At 36.0% G+C, this 16,187-nt stretch overlaps 1 protein-coding gene across 1 annotated transcript in view; it reads left to right on the top strand.

The window, feature by feature from the left end:
- The window catches only part of LOC134668152 (uncharacterized), a 358,722-nt gene that overhangs the window by 216,118 nt on the left and 126,417 nt on the right, over positions 1 to 16,187 (top strand). The window lies entirely within an intron of this gene.

A 16,187-nucleotide genomic window follows, 5' to 3' on the forward strand; every position in this document is an offset into this window, starting at 1 on the left:
TTATTATTATGTCGCTGTAAGGTAAACGTACTAGTGCTCGACATGCTAATGCCCAATAGATGACACCTTGCTGTCACCTCTATTAACAATGACTTAAGTTTCAAGATGACATGTACTGGGTCCGCGTTGAGCACCAGTACGTTTACCTTATGGCCCCGAAATTTCCTTCGATTATGGTCTTGAGAATGTCCAATTCCTCGAATGTCCATTTTCCTCGAATGTCCAATGAATACTAAATACAAAAGAAATAAATATCTGATCGTCCTAGGACTGAATTATTGTTGATGTTTGTTATTTACACGACCTTAAGCATGGACTTAATTAAAATGAACAATTGCGTTCATGTTTTATCATAGGTATATAGTTGACAATGCGTGGGATCAGTTGTTTGAAATGCTCAATCTAGTGAGTATGATCTATATTACGGTCACAAACATACTATTGTTTGCCGTAATACCACACGTGGCAAGTATCCCCACAATCTGGGTCAACTTTCGCCAAAGGACATAGTTTCTAGTTTGTCTAACCATGAGTTTAAGTGATTATAAAGCAACATAGTTTCTGTGGGTGGTACTATGTTGCTGTTGTTGTTAACTATGTTTACCTTTTGAGGCTTGAACCTTTGATGATAAAGCAAAATTGCATTGTCATTTTGTCACTGAGGTTAAATACCGGGTGTGGCCTGTAATATGAGCAAAAAATTGAACTGTAGGCTGTACTCCTCATACTGACCAACATTTGTTCAGTGACATTTAAAAATAACTTGTTTTGATTTTTAATACACTTTAATTTCAAGTTTAAGGTGTGACAATTAACGTCAATCACAATGACATGGCGTGGCGATGGCGTCCATTGAAGATAATATTTATTTTGTATGAAAAATAGGGAGTCTAAATAATTCATAATTTTTAAAAGTTGCTGAGCAAAAGTTTCACCGTTTGAGGAGTACAATCTATGTTTTAATTATTTGCTCGTGTTACAGGCCACATCCGGTATAAGGATGACGATAACTAGCTCAATATTTACAAATACAAATGCATTTATTTTATTACTTGTTTATAGCTTTAGGTATTTGTAATTTTCCTTAAACTTCCAAACAACCCTTTAAATGTTGTAGAGCTGCTGAGATTTTTTTTATTTAAACCCCGAAGGGGGTGAATAGGGATCGTGATTATTAACGAGTTCGAGGCTAGAGAGTGTAGTTTAATACATACTATAAAATAAAAAAAAATCCGTTCAACAAAGTTTCAAATTATTTGTTTAAATGTGCCAATTTTAGCAACCCTACCCTTAACCCTCCACCCGCCGTGCACGCCTCTTATCTCATACAATTTGTTGTCCTCATCTCGCCGGCGGCCATTTTGCACGCACAGACACTAAATTTGGCGAGAATTAAAAAAGGCTTTCGCACTTCATCAGCCTATCTTTTATCTGGAATTCTTTTACATACAGTTTATTACTTTATACAATAGGTATTTACTTATTTATAATTTATACTTTGAGTAAAACGATGTTGCAAGAGGAAAACCTAAGGTTTCCAGAACTCCCAAGTGTGTAAATGTATCGAGATGACAGAAGCAAAGGGAAGTCACGTGTTCATTTCCATACGTTATTTCAGTTTCGATTGGCGTATCACCGATTGTCACTTCGTGAGGCCGTAGCCAAGATGTCAATCGTTTATCAACAAACTCCAATCGAAAAGTAAAAATGTACCAGGATGACAGATTCGAATGAAAGCTCACTTGACAGTTGATCTTTTCAAGGATACATTATTTAGGTTTCGATTAGCGTTTACTAGGCAAGGCCTGAGTGCGTAGCCAACGTGCCAATCGTTTACGCTCCGTAGCAAACGAAACGCAACTGTCTCTGTCGCAATAATATGGAAGAGTGATAGAGAGAGAGATGACTACGCTACGTTACGGAACATAAACGATAGGCAAATTGGCTACGCACCATATCTGGGTACCATAGTGCGTAAAATAGAACTTTTCGTGCGTATGTCAAAAGTTTAAAGGGCCATAAGTACTGTAAAACGTTGTACGATACACGTGCGAATAGGTAATTCGCAACTCGTGTCGATTTAAAGCACTCCCTTTGGTCGTGTTTTAATTTATCGCCACTCGTTTCGAATTTCCTCTTTTCCACACTTGTATCGTGAATAACTATTTCTTGCCGGGATTCAAACACATTGGTTCTTTTGGACTACTTAGATGTCTTAGAATTCTTTAGTTCTTTGGAAGATCTTAGGGAGCTTAGGGTAAATATTCTTAAAATGGTTACTGTGGAATAAATCTCCGCTGTTCATATGATTTCAGAGAACTGTGTAATTGTCAGTCCAAGCCTGCACTGCGTTGTATGGATATTTTACTTCATTTTATATGGATTTGAACCCTGAGATCCTCTCTTTCTCTGAGAGAGGAGCCATAAGGTCGTACGCTCATGTGTCACCATTTTAGCAAAATAGTTCTGCTACAGGCGACGTTAATAGGAGACCAATTGACCCCTAATCGTCGATGGGTACGTGATATCACGGCCCCTTCCAATCGGTTTGGGATCGTAAACCGTCTCAAGGGTTTGCGTAGTTAGCTACTATTGAAGTTGTAATTTCGAAGGGCATATTCGGACCTTTACTATTTCTTGGTTATGTACAAAATCTGCAATAGCCAATAGTTTATATTGTCTGTCTTCGGTTACCGCGATAGTTCACCCAGCTCAGTCACCCGTTGACCACGAACGCTGTTAAGGGTTTGGAACGTCTGGATGTAGTATGAATTCAATATACGCGATATAATCCGTTTCAATAGTTTTATTTCAAAAGCCAATAGTTGTTAATAATGATTTAGTAATCTCCTAAGATAATTTCTATTAATATTCTGTAAATAGCTTAGCTGACGAGCTCAAGGGCTCTTTCACAAGTCAATATTTTCACATTGTCAGTCACATCACATAGACATAAAAATTCTCAGTACTTTAATCAAGTATTCACAAAACAAAATATCCTATAGCTAAGCGAACTGCTTAGTGTTTTCACAATTTCAAGGAAAATTGCATTTCATTTTGCTTTACGAGTTTTTCAGACCGTTTTAGTCAGAACTGTTTTCAGTTTGTTCGTTATGTTAGCAGGAAATTGATTTTGACATAACTCTGAACTCTATTAGCGACAAATATCACAAAGAAACTGATGAGTTTTGTAAAAGTTTTCTGTGCACGATAATAGTTATTTACGTGTCTCGTAAGAAAGTATAGATAGACGAAACCTATGAGACCAACATTGGAGAGGCTTTTCTAAGTTTTAAATCTAGAAAAGCCTCTCCAATGCAGTTTTACTATGGCTGATGGCCGTCTGTCCAAAAATTTTGTATGAAAAAATCATTGCTACATAAAATAGTGTAAAGCACTGGAAGTGTAGCGGAAATGCTAGGAAGCATTTTCGCTACATTTATTACTCATCTTTAGCAAAGATGAGTAACAAATGTCTCCCACGTTAAAGTTAATTCAAGAAAATGGAATAAGTAATGTCGATTAGTGACGTCGAAAGTTCTTTATCGATAAAACTAATGTATTCGCTGAGCGGCGTCAGCCTGGCTGCACGCAGACGCAGCCAATTTTGTTGCGAAACTTTACCAGTGCCACGCTGTCATCGACTAGTGATGTGACGAAGTTAGGAAAGTCGAGGTTTTATTGATATACCATCCAATCTTTTTTTTGTAACAAAATCCACAATCAAGTATTATTGTAACTTCATACTCCTAAAATTTTGCTTAAGAAAATAATATTAAAGTTATCAACGCAAGTATCTTAAATATGACTAATCACTATATTTTAGTCTGATAGTGATATTGGCGTGAAATCATAATTTAATGGAATTTTTCTTTTTTGGGTCGTCCCGATTTTATCCTTCTTCTAATGTATTCTCTAGTGTTTACGTTAAGCACCGTTAATCATAAATGTCATTACCTAATCTTTATTTAGGCATTACATACCCACGCCTTATAAAAAGTTATCCAACTCTGTACACGTTAATTAAAGCTTTAAATTATATTAAAACAACCACAAGCTGTCAAGTGCCTAATGTTTGCACATCTATTTACCCTACATCTACGTGTACATAAACCCTTTCTCGTGTTTTCGTCTAATTTTCCTTGTTCTCTGAATTAATTATAAACCGCCTTATTTCGCGGAAGCTTATTTTAATTTAGCTAAAATGTTGTAATAAAGTATTTTGGAGATTGTATAGGCGGAGAGATGCTGTATTGTTATTATTCTGTTGGTATGCATTGTATGGTATTTTGTTGTTGATTAAAAATATGGGAACATTAAAAATATATAGGTATACATATATAAGTACATATATTGAATGCAAATAAAGAAATTAATGAATGAATATTTATACCTACTGCTTTGTTTATTGTAGTTATATTTGTAAACAAAATTTAAAAGAGAGCTCGATCAAACACCAACTTACATTAAAGTTTTTTTTTTGTAGTACATTTATAGGGGGCAATTTGAGACACATGTAAGACACGGTCTGAACACAGCTTTTAGTACCTAATAAATGTATTTCAAACATTATGTGTGAGGTTTCAAGCCAAAGTCTGTTTCCGATCAACTTAATTTTTAACCGAACCTTTATGATTATGACACTACCGCCTCATTGACAGCTAACTATACATAGGTCCCTAATTTTTTTTTTAAGTGGCACATTTATCGATATCGATTCCATATTTTCCCACCCCTCAAGCAGTTAGCAGCCTGCAATGCTGGATCCGGTGGTTGCAACTTATCGCTTCGAGCACCCCTCTAGCTACATAGCTACATAGCTACTAGCTACGTAGCTTCGTAGCCAGCTCGACGTTTAGCCACTTTCAGCGTTAATCAAACTTGCATTTGCAAAATGCTTCTTGGCGATTTATGTAAATAAGTAAATAGGTTTAATATAGGTACTTACAGTGTTTTATCAATGCTTAATAATTAATATTCTACGTTAGTATGTAGTATACGAGTGTATTGATAGTAAATTATGATTTTTAGTAAATTACTATCATTCTAAGTTTATACCTTGGTTTTACCTCCAGATTATCAAACCTTTATTGAAAGAGCGTACTCTCATCATAAAGGCCGGCAACGCACTTGCAACCCCTTCGTGTTGCAGGTGTCCATGGGCGACGATATTTGCTTACCATCAAGCGATTCGTCGGCTTGTTTGCCTCCTATATCATACAAAAGATATTGCTGTCATGTATGCGTCAAAAATGCTATCAGTACCTCAGTGAGGTCCGAAAATAAACTATTCACCTGAATCACCTGTGCCTGTCGACCCTACTCACGTAAGGTCCCGTTTAAGGTCTCAGTTAGAAGCCTCTTGGACCCCTGCTTGTGCACATGAGTGAGGTGCGACATCTTAGAAATATGTTCAGGTACAAATAAAAGTGCAGTTTTCTTTCTTGTAATCCTTTAATAGTGAAAAAATAATGTCCATTTCGGCGCCTCGAAAAAGCGTAGGTAGGATTATTAGCTAGTAACTGGCCACTGGCCAATAACTAGCCATCCTAAACTAAAAATGAATTCTATTCACCTATAAACAGAATTCATTTTAGTATAAGTTTTCAATAACTGGCCAGCCTTCAATAACTAGCCACCTTATACTAAAATGAAGTATGTTATAGGTGAATATAATTCATTTTTAGTTTAGGGTTGCCAGTTACTGGGGAATAACCTTACTTTGCTATTAGAAATGCACACAATGAGCGAGGAAAAGTTTGTTTTGTCTCAAGCATGTCAAACTAATAACAAATAAGATGCGGCCTGATTCGAACTATAAGATACGTCAAAAATTTGCTAAAGAAAAGATACGATATGGATCGGATATGTCAGTGTCAAAAGTGACGTTTTTAATTTGTTCCATTAACTTGCATCTGTTGAAAACGTCCAATGTTAGCATACGTACACAAAGTTCTAAATAAGCACCTCTTGCTATTTTATTCCACAGTCTCGCTTGATTAGGACGTAAAATTACCTCTCGCAACAACTTTTCCTTCTATACAAGTAACTATTGCTAACAATATCACAACACAAAAGTTAATATCGTACAAAAAACATAAGCGGCAGTAGATTTTAATATTGTAACCGTTTAAAAAATAATCACTTACCTAAATATTTTCCTCAATATATGGAAAGCTGCTTGCCGAAATTTAAATGCTTTGAATTATTTACATAGATCCCCTCGGATCGATTGTCATTAGTAACTTGACGCTTGTCTTGTCTGTGCCAAACCATTAAAGTGTATTTTTTAATATAATTGCAACCAGGATTACAAATAACTATGTAAACATTATTTATTTATTTATATTTATTATTAGCCTATATTGTCCCACTGTTGGGCAAAGGCCTCCCTCTTATTCTTCCACGTATCCCTATCCTCAGAAGTCTCCCACCAGTCTCTGTCAAAAGCGTCAAGCTCGTCCCGCCATCTCCGACGAGGTCTACCGTGACGCCTTACAATTTGTGGGACCCAACGGGTGGCTGTTTTGGCCCACAGGTCTTCCGGCATACGGCTGACGTGTCCTGCCCAATCCCATTTGAGCTTGGCGGCAGTTTCAGCTACATCAGTTATTCCAGTTTTGGAACGTAGTATTGTATTTTTAATGCGATCGGTTAATTTCACGCTCAGATTACTACGTTCCATGGCTCGCTGACAAACCTTGAGTTTGGATTTCTGAGCCTTTGTCAAAGACCAAGTCTGTGCTCCATAGGTAAGGATGGGGAGAATGCACATGTCCATCAGTTTTCTTTTGAGTGATATAGGTAGGTTTCCCTTCATGTGCTCCTTCATGGACCAAAAGCTCCTCCAGGCATTCTCGGTCCGTCTTGCGACTTCTTTGTCTTGCCGTGCCTGGAAGGAGACAATTTGGCCCAGGTATATATACTCATGGACATATCCTACTTCTCTGCCGTCCACTTCTACTGTTATTGGTGCACTATTGGTCATGAGCTTGGTCTTTGACATGTTCATTGATAATCCAACCTCAAGGCTTGCCCTGATTAGGTCCTGCAGCATGACGCGGAGCTCTGTAGCTGTAGATGAGAACAGGACAATATCATCGGCGAAACGCAGATTGGTTAACTGCTTTCCGCCGATGTTAATTCCTTTGTGTTCCCACCCTGTCGCCAGCTTCCTGAACACCTGTTCAAGGGTGCAGTTGAATAACTTAGGTGACAGGGGATCGCCTTGCTTGACGCCTTTGTTTATGTTGAAAGACGGTCCGGGAGACTGTAATTTGATACAGGCGGTGCTGGAGGTATAGATGTTGCTGATAAGGTGTACATATGTGGAATCTATGCCTTGGTTCTGGAGTGCGGAAAATATGGATGTGTGGGTTATACTGTCAAAAGCTTTACTATAGTCTACAAAGGCCAAATAAAGAGGGATGTGAAATTCATGGTACTTTTCAATGATCTGGTTCAAGGTTTGCAAGTGGTCTGTGGTAGAAAGTCCTGGTCGGAACCCGGCCTGTTCGGGAGGTTGATTACTATCTAATTTGCCGGCGATACGATGTTCAATTACTTTAATAAAGGTTTTATAGAGGTGCGAAACAAGGCTAATGGGTCTATAATTATTGATATCTGATTTACTTCCTTTCTTGTGTAGTAAAATAATGTTTGAGTGACAGTATGTAAACATATCCCACAATAATGCCCAAGAAGATTGCCTGCCGAAATCCTAACGCGCCGCGATCAATTGAATGACTCACCAGAAATGCTATGAATTATTTACAACAGAGCCCTGTTGTTGTCATTGCTAAAGTAACACTTGTCTATGCTAAACTATTGAGAGTATAATTGTAATCAGGATTACAAAGAATCACGTAAACATACAAAAATAATGTCCAAGAAGATTGCCTGCCGAAATCCTAACGCGCCGCGATCAGTTGAATGACTCGCCAGAAACGCTATGAATATTTTACAACCGCGAGGCCTGTTATTGTCATTGCTAACTTAACACTTGTTTCTGACAAACCATAACAGTACATTATTTAGTATAATTGTAATCAGAATTACAAGCAATCACGTAAACATCTCCCACTATAATCTCCAAGAAGATTGCCTGCCGAAATCCTAACGCGCCGCGATCAATTCAATGACTCGCCAGAAACGATATGAATTATTTACAACCGAGGACTGTTATTGTCATTGCTAACTTGTTTCTGATAAACCATTTGAGGATAGTGAACATTCGCTTCTCGATAAAAACATAGTCCTCATTTTCCTCCCTAATTTAAAACACTCCCTTCGATCGTATTTCGATTTATCGCCACTGGTTGCCAACCTTAGCTTTCCTTACCTTTTCGCACGTGTATTGTACAATGTTTTACAGTACATATGGCCCTTAAAATTTTCGACATATTGTGTGTATTGTGCTAATTACCGCACTAGGGCGGTAAAGTAGGACCATATGTACTGTAATTATAGTATATTACATACCTAGGTAGCGGTACAATTCGCATCGGGCGAAAATTATATAGGCTTTCTTATTTATTGTGTGTATATTATTTCTCTGTCCGACGGAGCTGAATAACGGCAGTTTCGCTGCGGGCCGAAAGTTAACGCTTTCCGACCGGAAAATAAAAAAAATAATTTACATAAAATAACTCAAATACAGATTGAAAAAAAGTGATCTACACTGCGACAGACCGCCTCAGTTATTAAAAATTGATGGGTCCAGTTACACAAGAGAACCATAGACCCTGATAAACATAGGTCCGTGAATTGTACAAAGTGAGCCTGCCAAATTATACACATTAAATAAAGAGCCCTTATAGACCACGCGCCGAATAGTATTTGACGTCTGACCGTAACGTTTAAATGTGAAACTTTATGAAACGGTTTTGTAAAGCTTCATTTTATTACCGTCTCTGAAATAGGACATTTCAGGACTGGAATATTGTGATGGCACGCCACAGAGAAATGGCAATTTAATTTTCTACGGAAACTTAAATTGGTGGGAAGGTTTTTTCCACGGAAATCAAAGATATATTTTAAGGAAATAGGTTTTAAATTTCACGTGTAGATAGGTGTTTTCTAGGATGCGGAGTTTAAATATAGTTTATCTTTCAAACATATTATGAACAACTATTGATGGAAATATGCGAAAAAATCCATTTCGTATCTCATTTATGTCCAACCCGTAAAGCTACCTTCACACTTCCAGCCCTTAGGGCTGATCTGTCAACGCCATAGAGGGCTCGAGGGGACGTGACGTCATAAATTAAAAGCGCGCGCGCGGTTTTACGGCGGTCGGGTGTTGCCAGACGAAATTAATTAAATTCCGGTATCCAGATGAAAGCCTTGTGCTTAAGCTTGAGCCCTGGATTGTGGTGGCCTGTAAAGTGTCCACAATAATATAGGCATGAATTTCCGATATTGACCTCTGTTTGAAATACGGCTGATAAAGAAGCATTCCACGATAACGTCGCTTACGTAATCATCTAATGGCTCCTCTACGGGATGGGCCAGCGCCGGCCACTCCAAGGGACGCATTTATGCGTTAGAGGGAGCAAGTGATATTGCTATCTCATTCTACCGCATGGCTGCGTCCCTTGGATTGGCCGGCGCTGGCCTATCGTGTAGAGGAGCCATAATGCTTCTGAAAACGGTAAGAAAGCTATTTTGGGTCTGGTCATTTTCATGACTTTGCTAATTAATTAGCGGTATATTCTGAAGCTTTACAGATTTGACTAAGGTAGTTGTCATACAAGTCAAAAGCGTTACGTTATCGACATTCTCGAATGGTCCCAAATAGATACCTAGAATACCTAGATACAAATGAGTTAAATTACCTAAACAAGTAAATATGTATTTAGTAGTTTTGATGGGGACAGATCTGGGGGACCTAAGGTAGGTAAGTTTTATTTATTTATTTTATTAGTTTTAGTTTTAATTTATTTAGCTTATACTTAATTTTAATAATAGTTTGTATAAGTTTTGCTATTGAATAAATTACCTTTTATGTTTTGATTTAAATTATAGTAGAAGTTGATTTCTCAGGATCACGAAATAAGTTTATTTATTCGGAAGACATGATCATTTGATCAATGTAATATTTTCGTATTCAAATTGAGTCAATTTTTATTCGGCAGTACCTATTAATGACGGGTGAAAATAACTGAAACGTAACCGCACACGTATACTTTTTGTGTCAAATGAAAATTAGGACATTTCAATGTTTTATACTACCGTATAATGTATATGTTTACTTCTTGTTCTGTACAACTTTTTTTATTACTTACGTACTCGTAATACCATTTTCCTAAAATTAAATTCAAAGTAACTACCTTCTGAAGAACGTACTACTTAAATTCCAAACCCCCACAAAAGTAGTTTATATAAAAAACCGGGCAAGTGCGAGTTGGACTCGCGCACGAAGGGTTCCGTACCATAATGCAAAAAAAAACAAAAAAAAAGCAAAAAAAAAAAGGTCACCCATCCAAGTACCTCCCGACGTTGCTTAACTTTGGTCAAAAATCACGTTTGTTGTATGGGAGCCCTATTTAAATCATTATTTTATTCTGTTTTTACAAATACATACGAAATACATCATCTGTGAAAATTTCTACTGTCTAGCTATCACGGTTCGTGAGATACAGCCTGGTGACAGACGGACGGACGGACGGACGGACGGACGGACGGACGGACGGACGGACGGACAGCGAAGTCTTAGTAATAGGGTCCCGTTTTATCCTTTGGGTACGGAACCCTAAAAACATACAACCGAATTGATAACCTCCTCCTTTGAGATTTGGAAGTCGGTTAAAAAGAGTTATTAGTAAATACGAGTATGACTCGGGTCAACTTTACTCAAAGCTTGTCCAACTAGAAAATCCCTAGTAATTTGCGATCAAAAAGCTTTGTTGACGTACCCGAAGTCATGTTTTCCAACCTTATTAGCCTGTTGAGATTTTTTTCAAGCGCATGCAGTATTCCAGGCACTCTGGAATGAAGTTCAAACTTTATATGATGGTGCAGTGCAAATGCCAAATGGCATACTCTGAAGTTCGAAGTAGCCAACAAAAGTAGCGGAAGCAGTTATTTTAACTTTATTTGCGAAGGTAATATCTTTGTATGTTGTTGTTGGGCGATAAAAGGTAAACAGTTTAGAATAATAATATTCTTTATGATCTTTATGGTCAAGATTTAATACCCAATACGAACAATACAAAATATTTTCTATTACTAAACCCTTTGCGTCGGCAAAAGAAGTTCTTAAATCATGTCATGACTTAAATGTGTCAAAGCAAGATCACATAATAATCTGTGCCGGGGAAAATGATTCAAACCCAGGAACGTTATTGTATGAACTATCAGGCGCTATTAAACGATTAGAAAACACTAATATTATCATGTTAAAAGTCAGCGAGAACCAATTTCTAAATAAGTGGAAACTTAACAGGGTTATTCGATTGTTATGTAATCAGCTTCCACACTGTACATTTTTAAACTATTATAATAAATTTCTGAACCAAGAAAATTATTTAAAAACAATATGTAAAAAAATTAATGTAATTATCGATAGTATTGACTACGATAACAAATTCATACCTGTGGCTAAAAAACATGGCGTTAACCAGACGATGAAATTCAACACAAAAACGACTATTGTAAATAACCTGATTGAAAATACTACCCCAAAAAAAGGGAAAATTACTTATTATTTCCCTATTATAAATAAAGAAACATTCAATAGTAATAATGATAATGTCAGTGTTGATGCTAAAAGTGTAAGTGTAGAGTTTTTTCGAGAGCAAAGATCATGAAAAAAACAATACAACAATCCATTTGCTACATCAAAATATTCAAGGGTTACTGTCAAAATTAAACCTTTTAGAACTATGTCTAGCTGAATTTTCTAATAAAAGTATGCCAATTGATATATTGTGCCTAACTGAAACATTTGTAAAACGTGGCGGCGAAAGTAACATTGTCTTAAAAAACTTTAATGTTGCTGCAAGTTATTCTAGAGAAAATAAGAAAAGAGGCGGAGTTTGCATCCTTTTGAGAAAAGGGATAGAATTTAAACTGAAACCGTTATGCCAAGAATCGTCATTGGAACGTGTTTTCGAATGTTGTGGTATAGATGTACCTAGTTTTAATTGTATAGTCCTTTGTATCTATAGAGTTCCAACCAATCAACTAATACATACATTCTTCCGATACTTAGATAATGTCCTTCATAAATTAACTTCTAAATCTAAACGTAGATTAATAATTGCAGGAGATCTTAATATCAATACCATTCAAGAGACTAAGTATTCTAATATGTTAACAGAACTACTAAATAATTACAATTTAACTTTACATATTAAACAGCCCACTCGCTTAACATCCTGTATAGATCACATAGCTAGCAATATAAGTGATGCGGAAGGCGACGTATACCCGGTGCATTTATCCGATCATGACACGTGTCAAGTCCTTCACTTTCCAGTCGTAAATATCAAAAAGAAGAAAATTCAAGATCATTGGTACATAAAAAGAAGAGATTTGTGTAAGGAAAATGTTCTAAAATTCAAGCAATATGTCTCGAGTCTATCTTGGCATGATGTTTTTTTAGAGAATGATTTAAACCTAGCGTTTGAGACATTTCATGACTTCTTGACTCTTCTATACAGGCTCTGCTTCCCTGAGTTTAATATAAAAATTAAAGCTAATAATTTGGGACCCAGATGGATTACGAAAGGTCTTATGCAGTCGAGTAGAACAAAAAGAAAACTGAAAGCCATATGTTACAGAGTTCGGTCAACGGAAAACAAATTAGCTTATAAATCATACACCAAATTATTAAAGGTTTGTGTACTAAAATCGAAGCAATTAATTAATAGCAAGTATGTATGTAAGGCAAACAACAAATGTAAAGCTGTTTGGGATATAATTAAGGACAAAAATGACGGAAATATCACTAGGCAGGATATCGAATGCATTAATGTTGATGGTGCCACTGTGAGTGATCCGTTACAAATAGCTAATCGATTCAATGACTTTCTCATAGACTCTACTAATGTACAAAACAACAGTGCCCTTAATTATAAAGATACTGTCTCAAAAATCCGAAGCATAAGTAATAGTTTATTCTTAATGCCATGTACAGAAGACGAAATTATAAAGATAATTAAGTCACTGAATAACACGAACTCTGTGGGATTTGATCAAATAACAACTAAAGTATTAAAAGAATGTGCTGAGGAGTTAGCTTCTGTCCTAACCCACCTTATTAACTTATCATTTTTACAGGGTACCTTTCCTGAACGCCTAAAAAACTCCGTAGTAAAACCCCTACATAAAAAGGGAGATAAGCAACACCTACCCAATTATCGTCCTATAACTTTGGTGCCCATTCTCTCTAAAGCATTCGAGAAAGCTTTTATGAACAGGGTTTCGCAATTTTTAACTAAGCATAATATTATTGCCAAAGAACAAAATGGTTTCCAAAAGCAAAAGTCAACTGCACACGCTGCCTTCTCTCTTATTCGGGACATTACACAATATATTGATAAAAAGATCACAGTTGTAGCGACGTTTTTCGATATGTGCAAGGCTTTTGACTTTGTAAACCATACAATATTGCTCCGTAAATGTGAATGCTATGGAATAAGAGGCAATGCTCTAAAATGGATCGAGAGTTACCTAAACAATAGAGTACAGTGTGTCGAACTAGATAAAATCAACGGAAATAACGAAATTGCAGTTTATCGGTCAACATATAGACAAAATAAAAGTGGAGTCCCACAAGGGAGTGTGCTAGGGCCCCTCTTATTCCTTATCTATATTAACGATCTTCCTAGAGAGACATCTTATCCGATGTCACTCTTTGCTGACGACATAGCTGTTATCATACCAGACGAAGAAAAGACAAACTCATATGAGGATAAAATAAATGACACAATAAAATCTATTGACATGTGGTTAAATAAAAATAATTTAAAAACCAATGTCTCGAAAACCTGTTACATTCAATTTCATAACTACAAAACACAAAAAGTAGACCTTAAGATACTATGTCAATGTGAAGAAATACAACGAGTAGATGAAACGAAATTTCTAGGAATTACATTAGACCAACACTGTTCTTGGAAAGCGCACATAAAAGTTGTATGTGATAAACTTGGAAAATTTGTTTTTGCTCTTAAACAAGTGAGGTTGGTCGCAGGAGAAAAGACAGCACTCCTCGCATATCACGGCTATGTAACATCAGTCTTAAAATATGGTATTCTTATATGGGGCAACTCAACAGATTTTATTAAAGCTTTTCTTATACAGAAAAAATGTGTAAGAGCAGTCTGTGGCTACGGACCCAGGGACTCCTGTAAACCCTTATTCCAAAAACTAGGACTGCTTACACTAACTGGCCTATACATTTTTGAATTAGCATGTTACGTACGGAAGGAGCTCTCATCATATACAACAGTAAATCGCAATCAGCGACTTAGACAAAAAGACGAGAGTAAATTGGTAATGCCATCATGCTCAACTGCTTTATTTAAAAATAACTGTTACGGCATGAGCATCACTGTATATAATAAGTTACCAGAAGAATTGCGTAAACTGCAAGACACATTATTTATGACAAAATTAAAGAAATGGCTGATAAATAAATGTTTTTATACAATAAATGAATTTTTGGACGAATGATGTAAGTAGGTATTATAATTTGATTAATGAATTTGGACATTAAATATTTATACTTAATGTGTAATTATGTAAAATGGTAATAAAATGTATATTCAATTTAATTTATAATAGAAAATGGATGTACTGAATGTAAATAATTGATTGTTAATGTACATAATGTAAATAGTTTAATTTTAAGATCAATATTTGCATGCTGCCCTTGGCTAAACATGTGATACTGCCTACTTATACCAATTATGTCAACTTATGTACCATGTTTAAGCAAATAAATCATTATCTTATCTTATCTTATCTTATCTTATGTGTGAAATGTAACTTTTCTACCGTTTTCATGACTTTTAATTATTTTTGGTATATATTTTTTTTATCCAAAGTAAAACTTTACTTACAGTACTTTTTATTACTGTCTTGGGTGAGTTCAAGTCTCACCTAAGACAGTAATTTTTCCCCTTTTAAATTTATTCTAAGCTCAAATATAATTGCTGAATGACCTGATTGAAATATCCTTATCACAGTGTTATACTGTGGTATCTCGAACTTGGATTACGAGTAGGTATAGTCAAATCGTTGATCTTAAAAGTATTTTACAGTAAACTCTCGTTTTTGTTAGAGTGTAGTGAATATGACCTAGAATTAAATACAGGCTAACACGCTGTTTATTATTTTCTAAATGGAGATATATTATCTCTACAGTTTAGGTTCTAAAGTATCTACATATATCATCACAGTTATACAAATAGTAGATATTATACTTCTGACGCGTAGCCTGAACTGTTACTTTTGGTGTTCACTATACGAATATAAACGTTATCGTCACGTGGCCATTCCAGAATTTTTAGCCTCTTGGCACACATATTTAGTTATTGAAAATATGTGTTGTCCGTCGAACCTCGTCTGCGTCCACAGGGGCGGTGGGCTGCTAATTTATCGTGGTCCATATTTCACGGCGGAGGCTGGAGCACATTTTTAATTATTTTCCTAACTAATAGCCCTTTCGAACCATTAAATCCGGTAACGGGGGGATTCTGGGAAGACGTTTATACTTACAGAGATTTTTTAAGATTTAACTAATTTAGTGATTTAAAATCAGCGATTTTATTTATGTGGCGAGAAGTTTGAACTTATGTAGGTTAAGTTAAGAAGAAATCCTTCTTAACTTAACCTACATAAGAGAGCGATTTTTACCAATTGTTCTAATTTGTTTCTTTCATCAGGTCTGCGTACGAGCCCTAAATTATCGTTAAAAAGTAGTTGTTTTCTGTTCGATTACAATTCTGTATGATTATAAATTTTACCTTCCATCTATGGTTATTATAATATAATGTTTACCCCGGTATTGGCTGTTGTATTTATTATAAATGTTGCTGTAAAAGAGCCCTTTAGGCTCCCTGGTAGAATACATTTTAGAATTTAGAATTTATTTATTTAAGCTTTATTGCACAAAAGAAAACTTATCGTACAAAAGGCGGACTTAATGCCAAAAGCATTCTCTACCAGTCAACCTT

This window comes from Cydia fagiglandana, chromosome 10 (assembly GCF_963556715.1).
Source record: "Cydia fagiglandana chromosome 10, ilCydFagi1.1, whole genome shotgun sequence".
NCBI lineage: Eukaryota > Metazoa > Arthropoda > Insecta > Lepidoptera > Tortricidae > Cydia > Cydia fagiglandana.